General features: G+C 44.3%; 1 long non-coding RNA gene across 1 annotated transcript; it reads left to right on the top strand.

The window, feature by feature from the left end:
• The first annotated feature begins 1,058 nt into the window (after positions 1–1,058).
• LOC118660560 lies at positions 1,059–15,046 on the top strand. The gene is made up of 3 exons (XR_004968973.1): positions 1,059–1,543; positions 1,621–1,843; positions 13,196–15,046. It is a non-coding gene; the product is annotated as an uncharacterized LOC118660560 (long non-coding RNA).
• The last annotated feature ends 980 nt before the right edge of the window (positions 15,047–16,026 follow it).

Below are 16,026 nucleotides of genomic sequence, written 5' to 3'. Positions count from 1 at the left end.
GTGATAATTGTGAAAGAATCCAAAGTCCTATTTATTTAGGATGTAGAAATCATAGCACTACATGGTTACATATAAATGTGAAGTCTCAAGGAACTCTTTTTAAAAACTGAGATTCTCCTACTATGAATATATTTTCTCAAAATGGCTGCTTTGTGTCCAAAGCCTTCCCTGGTAACCCCTTCACAAAGCACTGAATCAGCCACAGGTTAATTAGTGCTTGCTGAACATGCTCTGAACACTCCTGCTTCTGTCCCTTCGCTCAAGCCATTCCTCGCTCTGGGCAAGCCCGTCCCTCACCTCTCCAGGTGTGTGAGCCCTGCCTATCTTTAGGACCCAGCTGAAACCCAACGTCCTCCATGAAGCTTTTACTACATGCTCCACCACTTATCAATCTGCTTCTGATGCCAAAAGTGCTTATTTTCTGAACTATCAATTTTGCAATGTTTTGTTATATATTTTTTTTTCCAGACTCAGGTCCTATCCCCAAAAGAACCTGTTTAAGTCTCTGAAGGCAGGGAACACAGTCACTTTTTGTATTTCCAGTGCTTCATATGGCACCCCACGATGTGGCAGGCCCTCACTGAACATATATTATTGAGCATCTACCTAGTCAAGTCCCAAACTAGCCATGTTTTCCATAACTCCACCACAACTACCCTCCCATTTGAAAAATGGCCAAAATATGTTAGAGATGAGCTAAAAGCATTGTATCTTAGGTAATACATAGTGACATAACCTAAAAAAAAAAATACCCTTGAAAAAACTTAATTTTTTTACTCTTTAAAAATAATGCATGCATTATTACAGTATACTCCATAAACAGAAGCATTAATATAGATTTGCCTATCTGAAAAAGGATTTAGCAAAGGGCATTTCTCCTAGCAATGAGACAGCTGAAGAGGTGTAATTTAACAGCTTGCAGAGGCCCATCACTGTGCTGATTGAGGTGGACAGAAGGCATAGACATGACCAAGGCCCTTAAAAGACACAAACAGGTGGGAGAGTGTGCTGGGGGTGGGCACCGGGCTGCAGAGTACAAAAAGGAGGAAGCTCGCCTTCGGAGACCAGAGACAAGAGAAGGCAGGGAGCGAGACTGCCCAAGGAATGGGAGGGGAAGAGAAGAGAGAAGAGATCTGAGGCGAGGTCACATCTAGACAGGACGCAGTAAGAAGTAAAGCTAGAACAAAGACAAGTGAGAGGCCAGGGCACAACTAGGGAGAACGGATGACTCGCAGGACAGGGGATGCACATAAAGGAAAGACAGATGATTTCTCTGGGTGACCAGAAGGATAGCGATTAAAAAGGTAAGAATGACAGGAAAGGAAGGAAAAGGGAATAAGTCAGGGGACAAAGTAAGTGCACAAGTACTAGTTCATGCTTAGCAAATCACCCGGCAGTTAAGCTGAGCTGGAAAGAGAGCAACAGCCATACCCAAGAGGGGACCATCAGAAAGGGGAGGCAGGCAATGTAAGTAACTAGCTACTGAGGCAAAAAATGAAAAGAAGAAAAAAAAAGAAAGAAAGAAAAGAAGAAGATGGAAAAGGTGAGAAGCAGGAGAGGGAAAACCCTAAGGAGACACTGGCCCAGAAACCTTTTTAACTTTCTGTAAAAATCTTCAAGGCCCCAAACTAGGCCAAGATTCTGACTGACATTTCTGAGCTCACCAGCTGCTGTTTCCTTGAGAGAATTCTGACAGGAAGGCATAGAAACGCAAGCCAACGCTGGCAGCTCTGGAAAAAATAATCATACTAACACTCCGTGCTCTAAACACCTCAATGGGACTCATGCCTCCCATGGAAGAAAGCGCACAGAGGAGGAGGGACTTGCCCACAACTTTCCCCAGGTAAGCACTGAGCTGCTCCCCCGCGCTGCTTTCCCCTCTAGCTGTCCTCTGGCCCTTCCTGCCTTGCCCATCTGTCTTCCTTTCTTTGTGCATTTTTGGGGAAGCCCTGCGGGGGATCTGCTTCTGTCATCTGAAGCCAGCACTGCCGGTATCTGTAGGAGCAGGTGACGCACCACATCCTGTGTTCTGCGTCTCGCAGAGATTGGGGAGGACCGCTAGAATTCAGAGCCAGCAGGCAGAGCTAGGGGAGGGGAAGTAAATGGGAGAAATCACCCCTGCCCACATTATCAGTGCGTGGGGATGACTTGTGGGCTAGTATTGACAATGGACTTGTTTCTGTGTGCTGAGGCTTGGAGCAAAGGCAGAGGGGAAGGATGGGTGTGGAAGACAGAGGGACAATAAAAGGCAGGGGCTCTTGCAAGGTAGGGGCTGGTCAGTTACCTAAAGAAGAGCTAGGGTTGGAGGAGTGATGGATGAGAATTTGACAGCATATGACCTTGAACTTGGGACTTGTCCTTCTAGTGCTTTGGTAAGATATTTTGAATGCACGTTGAAATTTTCTTCAGAGCAACTCAAAGGAATTTACTTCAAATAAGAAATGTATCTCAAATATGCAATCATTGAATGGGAGTGGTTCCTTCAGATAACCCCACAGACTTCCCCACTAAGACAATGTGAAGTGTTACATCTTTTTTAAAAAAAAACAACAACTAAGAAACTAAGTTCCCCTGCAATGTATTTCTTTGGAAAACTAGGACAAGAACCAGATTCTCTGACTTGTTCTCTGGACCTTAAGCAATTCTTAATTCTCACTCAATGTACTAGGTTCACATACACACACACAAAAGTAAGATTTTGGAGCTAAAGAGCTTTATCATTATTCCGTATTTATATGTTATCTTACATTACATTATCAATATGACCCCTCTGCCAATATAACATGAGGTCCTGTGAGTCAGTGCACCCTCTGCTGGTCTATCTTCTCAAGAAAAACAATTGCCTCATTTTATACTCTTTTCACCAAACCCCACCGAAGGCTTATTGGTAAGAATTGGAAGCCAAAGGAGGTGATTCCCTGTAGTGCAAACCCCTCAAGCTGAAGACTCTTAGAAACTCCACAGACAGGTTCCCCTCTCTGCACCCTCATACGTGAAAGCTCCTACAGCCACACCCTTGAAGAGCCACCTTCCTGGCTTCTGTTTGGCTTTACTCCACTTCCTCACCGCCTCATGATTAGGAGCTCCGAGTGTGAGGGCCAGTTTCTTGCCCTTGAACTACTGAGTGTCAGAAACACTGAGCTAGTGCAGTGGTTCTCAAAGTGTAGTCCCCTAGATAAGCAGCATTAGAACCGCCTGGGAATTGGTTAGAAACGGGGGTGCGGCCGGGCAATCTGTGTTTCAGCAAGCCCTCCAGATGACTTTAAAACACTGAATTAGAAAATGAAGATTTGTTTTAAAGGGCTCTTTCCTGAACCACAGAGCTCAGATCTCTTTACAGGTGTGACTGGTCTTCTGCAGCTTCTAAAGGAGACCTTTCCCCAAACCACAACCTCTCAGAGCCTGTGTCCTTTATCTGTATAAAAAGGATATTTATAACGCCAGCTACTTGTTACAGCACTGAGAACTGTGCCCACACACAGTAGGTGCTCTAAGCGTGCTAATGGTGGTAGCGGCAGCTTTATCTACTGCACCCTTATTATGTAAAAGCTCTTCACAAAAGCAATAGGCGGTGTGGGAAATAAAAAATGAAGCTGTCGGGACCCCAGCCCTTGTGAGAGGAGATGCATGCATTACAGGCACACAAGGAATCAAGCAGCCAGTAAGATGTGCCTGTGCCTGTGTACAGGTACAAACAACAGGAGCTGAGAAGAGGAAGAGCTACAAGTGGGAGAAAACTTGGTGAAGAAAGTGTCCTTTGAACTGATCCTTAAAGAGAGTAATTGATCAATGAAGATGGGCAAAAGGAAAAGAGCATTCCGGGTAGAAGATGAGCACAGGGAACACTGCAAAGAGAAGACATTAGCGGTCAGGGGTGTTCAAGAGTGCCTGCTCCCCTTTCTGTTACTAATACGTGAACTGCTCATGGGTGGAGAGGGGTCACCCACTTGTCACCAGGATTGCTGGAATTCCTCTTTTAACCCAAATTAATGATTTTTCTTAGACTACTGTAAAATGAGTCTTTTCCGGTACCGATTTCATTAATGAGCACTCAGATTTCTCTGTCTTGTTTATTGTTAGAGCCATGTTTTTCAAAGTCCTCTGCTCACTGGTAATGGAATACATGGAGAATGGTGGCACAAATGCCGATTCCTGGGCTCTGGCCCAGGTGGCTATTTCAGCATCTTTGAGAGCAAGTCAGAAAAATCTTCATTTTAACAAGTTCCCTTCTGACTCTAATATTTACTCAAGTTTGAGAGCAACTCTCGTAGAGCTGTTGTTTCCCCCAAATTTGCTGAGCATAGAAATCACCTGGGAGTGCTTGTTAAAAGTATGGCTACCTGGCCAATCCCTCAGAGATTTCAGTTCCATGGCCCCTGGAGTGGGGTGTATGGGAGAGGAGTTTTAATAAGTGCCTTTGTGGCACTAAGGATCAGGCAAGTTTGGGAAATTGAGTGTATTAGAGTGAATTGGGTTAGCGAAATGCTTCAAGTTATAGGTTGGCCATACTAGCTGTGTGACTTGGGTGAGTTTCTTAACTACTCTAGTGCTCCAAATTACTTAACCTGCTGGAGATGATTTCATCCTGTGTAATAAAATGTACTTCGCAGAATTGCTGGAAGTGTAAATAGGTACTGGTAAACGCTTAGGACAATGTTGGCTCCACCTCCTTGCCCCTTCCTCCCTTGAAGTCCCAGCTCCAGCTCTCCAGCTCTGATGAGGGGCAGGGCAAGGACATCAGGGATGACAAAATGCCACTGAAACTCCCCTCTTCTGAGCAAGGCGGTGGGATGCTGCAGGGGGAGAAGACGGGCTCTTGGAGCTGCCTTGCTCTTGGCTGCTCCTGGGGAGTTAAAATGGGACTCATGTCTATGATTGAATCAACATTCAGAGATGGCCAGTCCTCTAAAAATAGCAAGATGTCCTAGCTGAGCCTTAGGAAAAATAAGGTCCTATCCCGACATACTACCCCACACTTGCCTTAAAAGGAGAGGCCGTTGCTTTATTTCCTATCTCCTCGGCCAGACAAGGGTAAGCCCCACATAACCTGGCTTGTATCTGGTGAGCCCCAGAATAGCCTGTTTCAGAGAACACCAGCAGAGATAAGAGTGCATAAGGTTACAAATGCTTAGATTTGGGGGTGGATACCTCTGTGCAGACCACTCCTCCTGCAGACACTAGCAGGGTCCTAATCCCCATAAAAGTATGCAATTCTGATTACATTTTAAGAAACTATTATCTATTGTTTTAAATTTCTAAGCCTGACTGTGGGTCAGGAAAGGGACTAGGAGACCTAAGCTGCCTATGATAGAAATTCAGAGAGCAAGATTCAGGTGATTTTCTGCAGAAAGCTCTGGTTTCCTCTTCTTACCCAGCAAAGGCCTGGCTGAGTAAGGTCAGGTCTGTTATCAGAAGCAAAGTCTAGTGGTCAAGAAAGAGACAATCTGAGTATCTCACCATATATATCTTTTTTTTTTTTTGGCCTACCTCTCGCTCCATTTTCTAACCTGTTCCCTGTATCTCCTTCCTGGCATATTAAGTTAGATGACCAGAGAAAGTAGGAGGAGACTCAAAAGCAATCAAACTATTAGTTATTAAAAGTTTTCCTTCCTTCCTCCCTCCCTCCCTTCCTTCCTTCCTTCCTTTTTTCCTTCCTTCCCTCCTTCCTTCCTTCCTTCCTTCCTTCCTTCCTTCCTTCCTTCCTTCCTTCTGTTGTTTTCCCTGCAGATTTTGAAGAAAACTTTTAAGTGGCCTTTGACCATGTGAGGTCGGATTTGACAGAAAGACAAAAACATTCACACCCAAATGATGGGTGCAATCTCCTGGAATGAGACTGGGCCCCAGATATTCAGAACTTTTAATGATTCTTGTCAGAAAGGACACTGATGAATCCCTTTCCTTAAAAAAATCCTTTGCAAGCATACTAAACTAGTAAAAATAGTTTTCTTAAAATGTGAAAGTATTTTTTATACAATCTAAGCTTTTCCACGTATTTTAGAACCACCCCTTGTATAACAATTGTCATGTGAATGAAACTGTAGGTCAAATATAAGGACTTCCATGCAATGAGTAGTTTCAGTTGCTGTATTAATATTAAATATACATTAAATAATAGAAATAATAGTAACAGAGACCATTTATTAAACTTCTAATACTGTGTTCACAGCACCTTACATAAATCTATATCCTTAAAGCCTCCTGTTGAGTAAACATTATTCTCACTTTATAGGTGAGGAAACTGGGGCTCAGGGAGGTTAAGTAGTCAGCTCAAGGTCAGGAAGCCAGAAGGCACAGATGCCTAAGCCGAGCTCTTCCTCCCTACACCCCACTGCTGCCAATAACCTTGAAGATGGTATTGTTAGCCTATAATTCAGACTTCTCCCTGTCTTAACCATCCTTGATTTTCCCCTAATTAGAGAGCCTTTCTGAGGACCACTAATGGATAATCACATTCTCATCTCTCTGTCATGCTGTGTCTGAGTGATTTATGTTCAAATCCTGCCCTGCTCGGTGAAAGAAATAGGAAAAGAATGGTGCTGGCTGTTTATGTGTGTGATGGTACCTTTACTGTTACTTACTTCTCAATGCTTTAATATGGCCCTTGTTTCTCAGGAATAAGGGAAGGACAATTTATTAATTAAGACTTTTGAAAAATTGTCTGACTACAGGGCAAAGAGAGGGAAAAACAAATCTTGTTTTCAATAACATGTTGAATGACATTTTGTATTGCCATCAGCCTGTTCCAAGAAATTCATGGTCCTCGCATGAGAGTTACCTCATTAATCTTCAGCTCACCCTGTGGTAGGCAGCGTGTTACACAACCACCACAGGAATGAGGAAAAGAAAGGTGGTGATCTTGCCAATACCACACAGCACACAAGCGGCCAGGTGACACCTCATACCTGCCCACTCTTCCTATTAACACCACCTGCCCAATTCAGAAGATTTGGGCAGGTAAGAAACTAAATAAGTAATCTGGAAAAAAACGTACATCCAATGGTGGTATGAATGCTCTTGGCCTTGTGCAAAACTCAGAAGAACATGCCTTTATATCTCCCCTCCTATAATTTTCCCTTTCATTTATGCCTGGTATGAAATATTTGATGTCATTGTAGTTGTTTCTTTTGTTTGTTTGTTTTGTTTGGGTTTTTTTTTTTTTGGCCTACCTCTCACTCCATTTTCTAACCTGTTCCCTGTATCTCCTTCCTGGCATATTAAGTTAGATGACCAGAGAAAGTAGGAGGAGACTCAAAAGCAATCAAACTATTAGTTATTAAAAGTTTTCCTTCCTTCCTTCCTTCCTTCCTTCCTTCCTTCCTTCCTTCCTTCCTTCCTTCCTTCTGTTGTTTTCCCTGCAGATTTTGAAGAAAACTTTTAAGTGGCCTTTGACCATGTGAGGTCGGATTTGACAGAAAGACAAAAACATTCACACCCAAATGATGGGTGCAATCTCCTGGAATGGTTAGCACTGTCTTGGTTATCTTACAGCACTTTTTTTCCTGTTTCTTTTGTATTCTTACATGAATTGATCACTTTCTGGAAGCTGGCTCTTTCTAGATCTCTGGACCAAATAATTTGGGGGAGGGGGTGTCTCTTGTCTAAGCAAACCCTCATTTCTGAAACTCACATGCCAAACACTTTGGAGAGCTTGTTCTGACAGATTTATCCAGCTAACCTTTACTCAGCTCATAAGTTCCCCGGTTCATTGGAAGAGATAGATATTCTCACCTTCTCAGAGGCTCGGCCACATCTTCTCCTTGGCACACTGCCTCCCTCCCCATCAGCCTTCACTTTTGACAGATCACAGCCCCCAGATGTGGGGGAGAAAAGGCAGCCCACATACTCACTGACCCGAAGCTTGCACTTGACAATAGGGAGGACTGCGTTTTCACAGAAGCTTATTTAGCAATTGGGTTGGATTAAATGAGCTACTAGATGATTCCCAAAGTCAGATTTGGCTGGAGTGCCAAGAACATTTCCCTATTTTCCTGAGAAAAAGTGTGGTGTCTCAACCATCACCACTTAGGGGACCCCTAGGGCACAGCTACAGAGGAATAGATGTCAGGATAAATCCTACAGTGTTCCCTTCCTTCCTTCTCAACTCTTACATTCTACACCTTTCGTTAAGGATTGATTCAAGACCATCCCTCTAAACTGATTAGTTTTTTTTAAAGAATTACTATTTACATATATGTAGACCTGTTCATTTCTATGACCCTCATCTGTAAAACCAGGTAAAAATAATAGCTGCTTCATAGAGTAGTGGATGTAAGTAGCTTGTATAGGCAAAGCACCGAAAGTGATCCCTGTCATAGAGAGAAAGCTTGAAAAAATTTTCACTCTTCTTTTTATTACTTTTATCATTAGATTTCATTAAGCCCTCGTCAGTGCTGTGAGCCTCAAACCTTCTTTGGGGTGCAGTTTTTCTGTTGTCATACTCCCTGTTTTCTGGTAGTGAATTAAAGGTCATGAAGCTGAAATCCCCACTGCCCTTTAGCCGGGGTGGCCTGTCCAGACCCCAGTGGCCCGACAGCTGCCAGCGTCCCTCACTCTTCCGTGGCTCCGGCCTCACAGCTTGTGGGGCAGGTGATGGGCTGGGGGAGCAGAAGCCGAACAGTGAAATCCTTCCCACAATGAACAATCGCGCTTGGAATGCTGCCCCGGCAGCTGCAGGCCTCACCACGCGCACAGCAGACATACAGTAGGAAACCCAGGAGGGCTTGGCTCTGTTTCTAAGCGGGATTTGTTCTTCATGCATATGCAGAATGCCTCTCTGTTGAATTTCCTCTCTTTTTAAAAAATGTTCCCTTCATGGGAATTCAAACATTAAAATCCTACTCAAATGTGTAAAGCAGCAGCTATTAACTTAATGAATAGTGATAACAAAGATTATAGCTGCACCAAAATAAGCCGGTGAAACTTGGGTGCTGTTTATTTCTGAACAAACAGCAGGGGAGAAATAGGGTCCCTCAAAGCACTGCCATTCCTCACAGATACTTCCAAGATGGTTTTCGGGGGGAGGAGGAGCAGGGGAGAGGGTCCTAGTGGTCCTGCCCTCTAAGCGCTTCCCAGCGAGAGGAGGAGAGAGGTGAGAGTGGCCCACAGCTGAGATCCTGGCCGCATCTGGAAGGTGGACAAAGCCTGGGCCAAAACTGCTTCCCAAGGCCACATGCTTCTTTATATCCCCATACGATTACTTTGCTATGGAATGTAAGGAAGTGTGTGGTTTCGGGGAGTGCCTCTTCGCTGGTCCCATGGTCCTAACCAGAGAACAGGTTTGACCCTCCTCCTCACCAGGGCTTTGTGGCACAGGCGTCTCCCTCACCAATGGAGAGAGAGCCTCCGGATCTGTCTGGCTGCTCTCCCACGGGCCCTTCTCTCACTAGAGGTCCCATCACTCAGCCCCAGAACCCCACACGCAGCTGTGGTCCCAGCCTCAGACCTCAGGCCTCCTGGGCAGGGAGAGGCCATATCACCTAAAGGTGTTTCACAGAATCAGCCCAGCCCTCCAAGCTCCTTCCTCCAGCCATTCTGCTCCTGAAAGAAGATGTTTCCAATAATAACCAAATTGAACTGTGATTCTTCTAGATCTGTCCTTTCCTTTATAATCATCTGTGTCCATGGCAGTTTGCACATTTCCTAGGGCTCTCACTGCAGTTAGAAAGGCAGGGGCTCTGAGACCAGGAGGCCACAGCCTCTGGTCACAGAGAGCGGCCCGTGACCCTGCTCTGCTATCATTTTCACTAGGCCCTGTGGCCAAACAGAACCTTAGGATGAGACTGTTAGGGGGAAAGGGTGAGGTGCTAAAATGGTGATTCACTCATCTAATTGGCTAAGCCCCTCTCCCTCCTCCTCCCTGATCCCCTGTGTTCCCAGCCCGACCTTAAAGGGCTGAGCCCACACCAAGAAGGAGGTGGAGATGGACTTAGGGAGAGAAGCTCTGAGCAGGAGAAACTGCAGTCACCCATGGTGCAGGCCATCCCGTGCCCCAGCGTCTTGGAATGAGGGAGGGGGCTGCAGGGGTCTCCCTCCCTCATTAACCCCAGCTCCAGGCTGGCTGCCCACAGGCCACAACTCGGCTTTCTTGCTGCAGCGTGAGTGTGTGAGGGAAGGGCCTACATTAAATGTATATGAAGAGCTCTTAAGCAGAGCCATGAAAAGAGACACATGAAAAGGTGTGATTCAAAGTGTACAGGAGGAGGCTATAAAAGAACTGAGACACAGCAAAAAGAGGACATGGGATGAGGAGGAAAGGGATGGACAAAGGGAGGATGCACATGTATGTATTTATATAGAGAGCAGACAGCAGATACATGCACAGTGGCCGGAGATGAAGGGTGGCTTTCCCTCAGGTGAGGGCCTTCAGAGTACAAGGGGCCACACCCCTCAGCAGGCTGCAGCAACACAGGGGACAGCACCCACCTACCTCATCCAGACACCAGCAGCTGCCTATTGACCTTCAAGGACATGCTAACCTGTACTCCTTGGGAAATGAGAACTTGAAAGAATGTGGGAGAATGACTAGAGATGGAACAGTTATAAGACTGAACCCAGAAACTGGGAGCTTTACATCAGTGGTGGTTAATTGAAGGTGATTTTGCCCCCAGGGCACATTTGGCTAAGTCTGGGGACATTCCTAGTTGTGACAGCCAGGGGTTACTACTGGCCTCTAATGGGTACTGATCACAGATGCTGCTGCACACCCTACAATGTACCAGGACAGCTCTCCATAGCCAAGACTCGACTGACCCCAAGGTCAACACGCCAAGGTTGAGAAACCCTGCTTTAGAGGGCTGTGCTTTGAATGAATAAGGTTTCTGACATCAGCATATTGTGACTTATTATCTTCTGAAGAAAATTACTGTCTTTGCTTTATGAATACTCATGCCTGGAAACTAGGCAGCTGCCTCAAAATTCTGCTTCTTTCCGATGACAACCCTTCCTTTTTCTAAATCATACCTGCTCTAAAGATAGCTTTCCCTTTGTTACCCTGGAGGTTGATTGCATGTCATCTGCTCAGAAATCGGGGGGGTGGGGGCGGGGGTTCTGTGTGAGCAGGGCAGGATGTGAGTAAAGAAGAAAGAGATGATGAAGAGAAATGTCCTGATTGAAGAAATTAAGAGGCATGACGTTCTGACTGACGAGCTGGACCCACACACTCTTTCCATCCTGATTTCAGACTGGGTGGCTGACCTGCACCCCATGGCTGCCTACTCCCTTGTTCCCCAGGAGGACCGGAGGAAGGATGGCTGGGCTAGGGCAAGGTTAGCCACAGGAAGAACTGAACTGCTGTCTTAAGACCCCCCCTGTCATTGGTAGGAGAAGGAGGGTGAAGGTAAGATGCCTGGTGCTGAGCCAGCCGGATGCATGCCAAGAAAGAGGAGACTCCGCACGAGAAAGAAGCCTCAACATCAACCTGCCCGGGCATCCTAGAACCCATGCTTTCCCGCCACCACCATCCCAGTGTGCTTCCAACTAGCTGTTGTTTCTACAGTGCCTTGTTGGGTTCTTTGATTTCTGGAATATCTTATTCCTGACAGAGCTCCCAAGAGGGGGTCCATCTGGCAGATGTCTGTCTGGTTGGTTAAACCAGTTCTGCTTTGCCTGAAGTGGTTTCCAACTTCATAGATGACAATAAACATACCTGTGCTGATGGAAGGAATATACATGAAGGACAGGTTGGCGTTGAGAGTGAAACTCTTGGCCTCAAAAACAGTCAGAATTGTGTCTAAGACTCCCCGACCCCAGAGAGTGTCCATCGTGCCCACTGGGGACTTAGTGTTGGCCACCTTTCCTTGGTTTTCACTAGGCCTTGCAACAGATCGGCAAGGCAGCTACCCTCCCCAACTACGCAGATGTGAAACTGAGGTTTAAAGATGTGATGTAACATCCTAAGAGCAAATCACTAAATAAAATGTAGAGCCAGGAAGCAAGTGGTATTTGAAATCACGTAAGTGCGACACCAAGACCACAGGCTTTCTACTCAATTACACTTCTCTTCATCGGGGAGAAAAAATAAAAGGGCAGGTAACCCTTACCCCGAGGGCAGTTCTGGCATCATTTAAACTATCCTTCCTTCCTTCCTCTTTCCCCACCTGTTCAAATACATCATGCAGATAGCCAGGCTGCCTTACTAGGGAGAGTCTCCTGCTCAATCACCTCCCTACCCCCTTGATCACACTCAGAAATAGGAAGACACCAGTAGGTACCTCTCCAGTCCAGTGGTTCCTAAACTTTAGCTGCATCCGAATCACTTGAAGAGCAGGTTACAACATAAATGTCTGGCTCTACCCCCACATGTTGCTTCTCTTTTGCACGGTCGCCCCATAAGTTCTTTCACACTGGAATCCAGATTTCTCCTTTAAAATCTACAAGAATCAAAGTTTTCCATGTCACACATTTGTCAAACCAAACAACTTTAATGTCTATCGCCGAAAAAATAATTACTCAATAAAATGTAGTGCGTTCACATATTAGAAAACTATAAAGCAATAAAAATGAATAAACTGCAGCTGCCAATCACTATAGGGGAAGTTTACATTTGAACTGAAAATAACAAGTCACAAAAGAATGCCTATGGTATGATGCCATTATATTAAAAAATGAGCAAGATGTTATTTAGGCATATATGCATAAAGGGTAAAAACTATATTTTTAAAAGGAACTCAGAATAATAGTTACCTCTGAGGAGAAATTAAAGAACTAAATTGGGAAAAGCATTCTAGAAGCCTCATAATATTGGTAAGGTTCTCTTTCTAAGTAGATGATTGTTTGTGGATATTGGTTTTATCATTATGTGTCACAACTTACATATGTATTACATATATTCTTCTATATATGTATCCCATTTGAATAAAAAAAACTAATTTTTAATTTACTAGTATTATAAGAATTAAAATGTAAGATATTCAAATAATATAAACCAAAATGTTAAATTTATTTTGGAAGATGGGAGGAGAGAAAATTATGAGAAACTTTTGTTTTCCACATTCTACAATTTTCTGTATCTTTTTAGTTCTTCATGATGTTTATATTTGAAAAAATAATAAGGATCAAAGAAAGGAAATAAAACAAAGTCATGCAATTCAAAATAAAAATTATGTATGGTATTCACAAATCCCGTGAGAGGATGTTCTGGGCAAGGCAATCCACTGGGATCTGATTCATGCTAATGCTGGTTCTCTCTGTGTTGCAGGCTTGGACCAATGATGCTTGCGATATACCAAGGAATCCTCACACTAGCGGTTGCCTGCAGCCACTCCCGATGGAGCTGCCGCCTGCTCTGGCTGGTCAAACGGAACCAAGTCCGTCTTCCTGAGAGGTTTGGTCCCCTTCAACCAGCTACAGCAGGGCTGGCCATGCCCAGTCCCTGGAGGAACAGAAGAGACCCGCCTGTGGCTGAAATTACATACTAACGCTTCCCTTAAGAAAACGACTCTGCTTTTATCATATACCCTTATGTTCCCAGGAAGGGAGAAAAGAGGAGCCCTGGGTTCAAAAGTCAGCAATATTTTCACACTTGACACACAGAGTTCTGTGGCTTTACACCTGACACACACAGTCCGTAAAGATTCTGAGGAGGGAATTTTTGCCAGCTCTGGTCCAGCCAGGGTAAGAGTGAGACCTCAGAGACAGGACTTCTGCTCACAGGGACTAACAGTCTAAGATAAGAAACTGGATGTATGAATACGGACGGCACAATTAAATGGAATTGCAAGTCGGAGCATGGCTAGTTCTGAACATAATACTTCTTACACAGCACACCATACATGCCTGGCACATTGTGTACCGCCAAGGCTTTATTGACCCTTTCAGCCCAAGATAGCTATTCACTAAGCAATATACATGGGACTCAGTTTCCTGGTCTGTAGAAGGGTGATCACAATCATAGCACCTATCACATAGGATTGTGTGTGGAATGAAATGAGAACACATGTAAAGGAGTTAAAAAGCTCTCAATAATTCTTACCTACCTGTCCTTCCAATTTCTCTTTCAAAATGGTGTATCTTTGATAGTGTACCAAGGAGTATGCCCAAAACTTAGCTAGTGCTCAGTAACACTTGTTTGAATTCCAGAGGTACATGTGTGCACCTGCTGGACTCTGACATAATGTGGTCTCATGATGCCCAGAGTCCACCAAGCCTACGGAGGGTGTGGCGCTCATTTGCACATGCCTTGGGATCAGGGAGACCTGGGTTTGAATCCTGCCCTTCTCATTTATTAGCTCTGATATGTCCTCTCCGACCTCAGTTACATTATATAAACTTCAGTTTCCTCTTCTGTAAAATAACAACAATACTTAAAGTTGATTTAGGAACTTAAAAAGATAATTCGTATAAAGAGCTAGCTATAATCCCTCAATAAATGGTAGCTGTTGTTTTTCTATTGTACATGGCCACAACTCAAGGCCAAATTTGTGTCCACAGACACCAGAAAGGTGAAAGACCAAATTAAAAAAAAAAAAAACACACACACAACAAAAAACTAAAAATAAACAAAACCTCATTATAGGGTATATTTATGCTCCAACTACAAATACTACAACCAAGCAGCATGCATTCATACTTGTATGTGTTACCAGTATGTAATAAATTTTACTAAAAATAAATGTTTGAGTATCATCTTAAAGAAATATCCTGCCAAGAAAGCCTTCATTTGTGAGTGCTGCTGAAGTGCTAGTCTGTAACCACATGTCCTCCTGAGCATGTGAAGGTCCACTGAGCGTGAAACCCAAGGTGTGGAGCTTAGATACAGGCACTGGAGCCTGACTGTGTGGGACCCCAGCTCCCCAGACTCCAACCAGCTGTGCCATTTGGGCAACTTTCTTGACCTCTTTGGGCCTGAGTTTCCTCATATGTAGAATGAGGATATTAACAGGAGTATCTCCCTCACAGGTCTTTCATGAGAATGAAATGAAAATACATGTAAAGGTCTAAAACTAGGACTGGGTACATATTAAGCTTGTAAAACTTTTTATCTTTGACAATGGATCTGAGATGTTCTGAAAACTAAATTGGTGTTCAATAAAACCTATTTAATAAATGACCACCTTCTCTGTATTTTTATTCTAAACACAAACTATGGGACCAAATACTTCGGCCTGTCTCCTTAAATACAGCACACGGGTGCAAACCGACAGTCGGGGACAGGGTGCTGTCAAGGGCAGGGGGTCGCCAGCTTCTCTCTGCCTCCCAGTTCCACTGTGTGATGGATAAAGCTTCCCTGAGAGCTGGACGTGTGCCTCTGGAGTAGAGGCAGGGCGTCCTGAGGCACACCAACAGAGCTCCCAGGCAGGCACCAGGCTCAGCCACGTGAAAACCATGATGATGGTGTGGATGAAAAAGCCACACACTAAACCTGCCAAGCTCAGGGAGGCCTACATGGTGGCATTACAAACTCAAGGACCTAAAGTAACCACAGAGGATGGTCTGAAATTAAAACTTTCTAACAAGAGCGGTTCATGGCAGGTAGTCGTGTCCTAGGCTGGTATTTTTTTCCCTAAGCAAGGTCAATCTTTACCTTAACTGAGCCAGTCGTCTTTTGCACCTAAAGTAACATACCTGATAATGTAATCTTTGGAATGTCAGAGTAATCTCCTTCTCCAAACCCCTCAGGGCACAACCTCCACAGAAGAGCAGGAGTCCAGGAACCCCTCATTGTTCTTTTGTTCCCCCAATACCATCTCTAGGCGCTTGCTGTAAATATTCATTGTGGACATCCTGTACCCACCAAGGTAAATTAAGTATCTCTCCATTTTACTGTTTATCCAATCTCCCTAATCTATCACCAATAAATTTTATGTAAGTAACCCCCTTATATCTTCCTCTTTGATTCTGATGTATAAAATAAGTGGTAGCGGTACCATTTTCTCAATCCATTGAGATTTTGCTTTATAGCAATTATCATCAATTTGGCTCAAATAAACTCACAAAAATTCTTACAGGTTTGGATGTTTTTTTACATTGGCACTGGTCAAAAAATACATGTATTTTACAAGGAGGGCCATTTTCCATCTGAGAGAGCAG

The sequence above is a fragment of the Myotis myotis genome, unplaced genomic scaffold (genome assembly GCF_014108235.1).
Source record: "Myotis myotis isolate mMyoMyo1 unplaced genomic scaffold, mMyoMyo1.p scaffold_m19_p_7, whole genome shotgun sequence".
Taxonomy (NCBI): domain Eukaryota; kingdom Metazoa; phylum Chordata; class Mammalia; order Chiroptera; family Vespertilionidae; genus Myotis; species Myotis myotis.
This window is presented reverse-complemented; position numbering and strand designations above follow the sequence as displayed.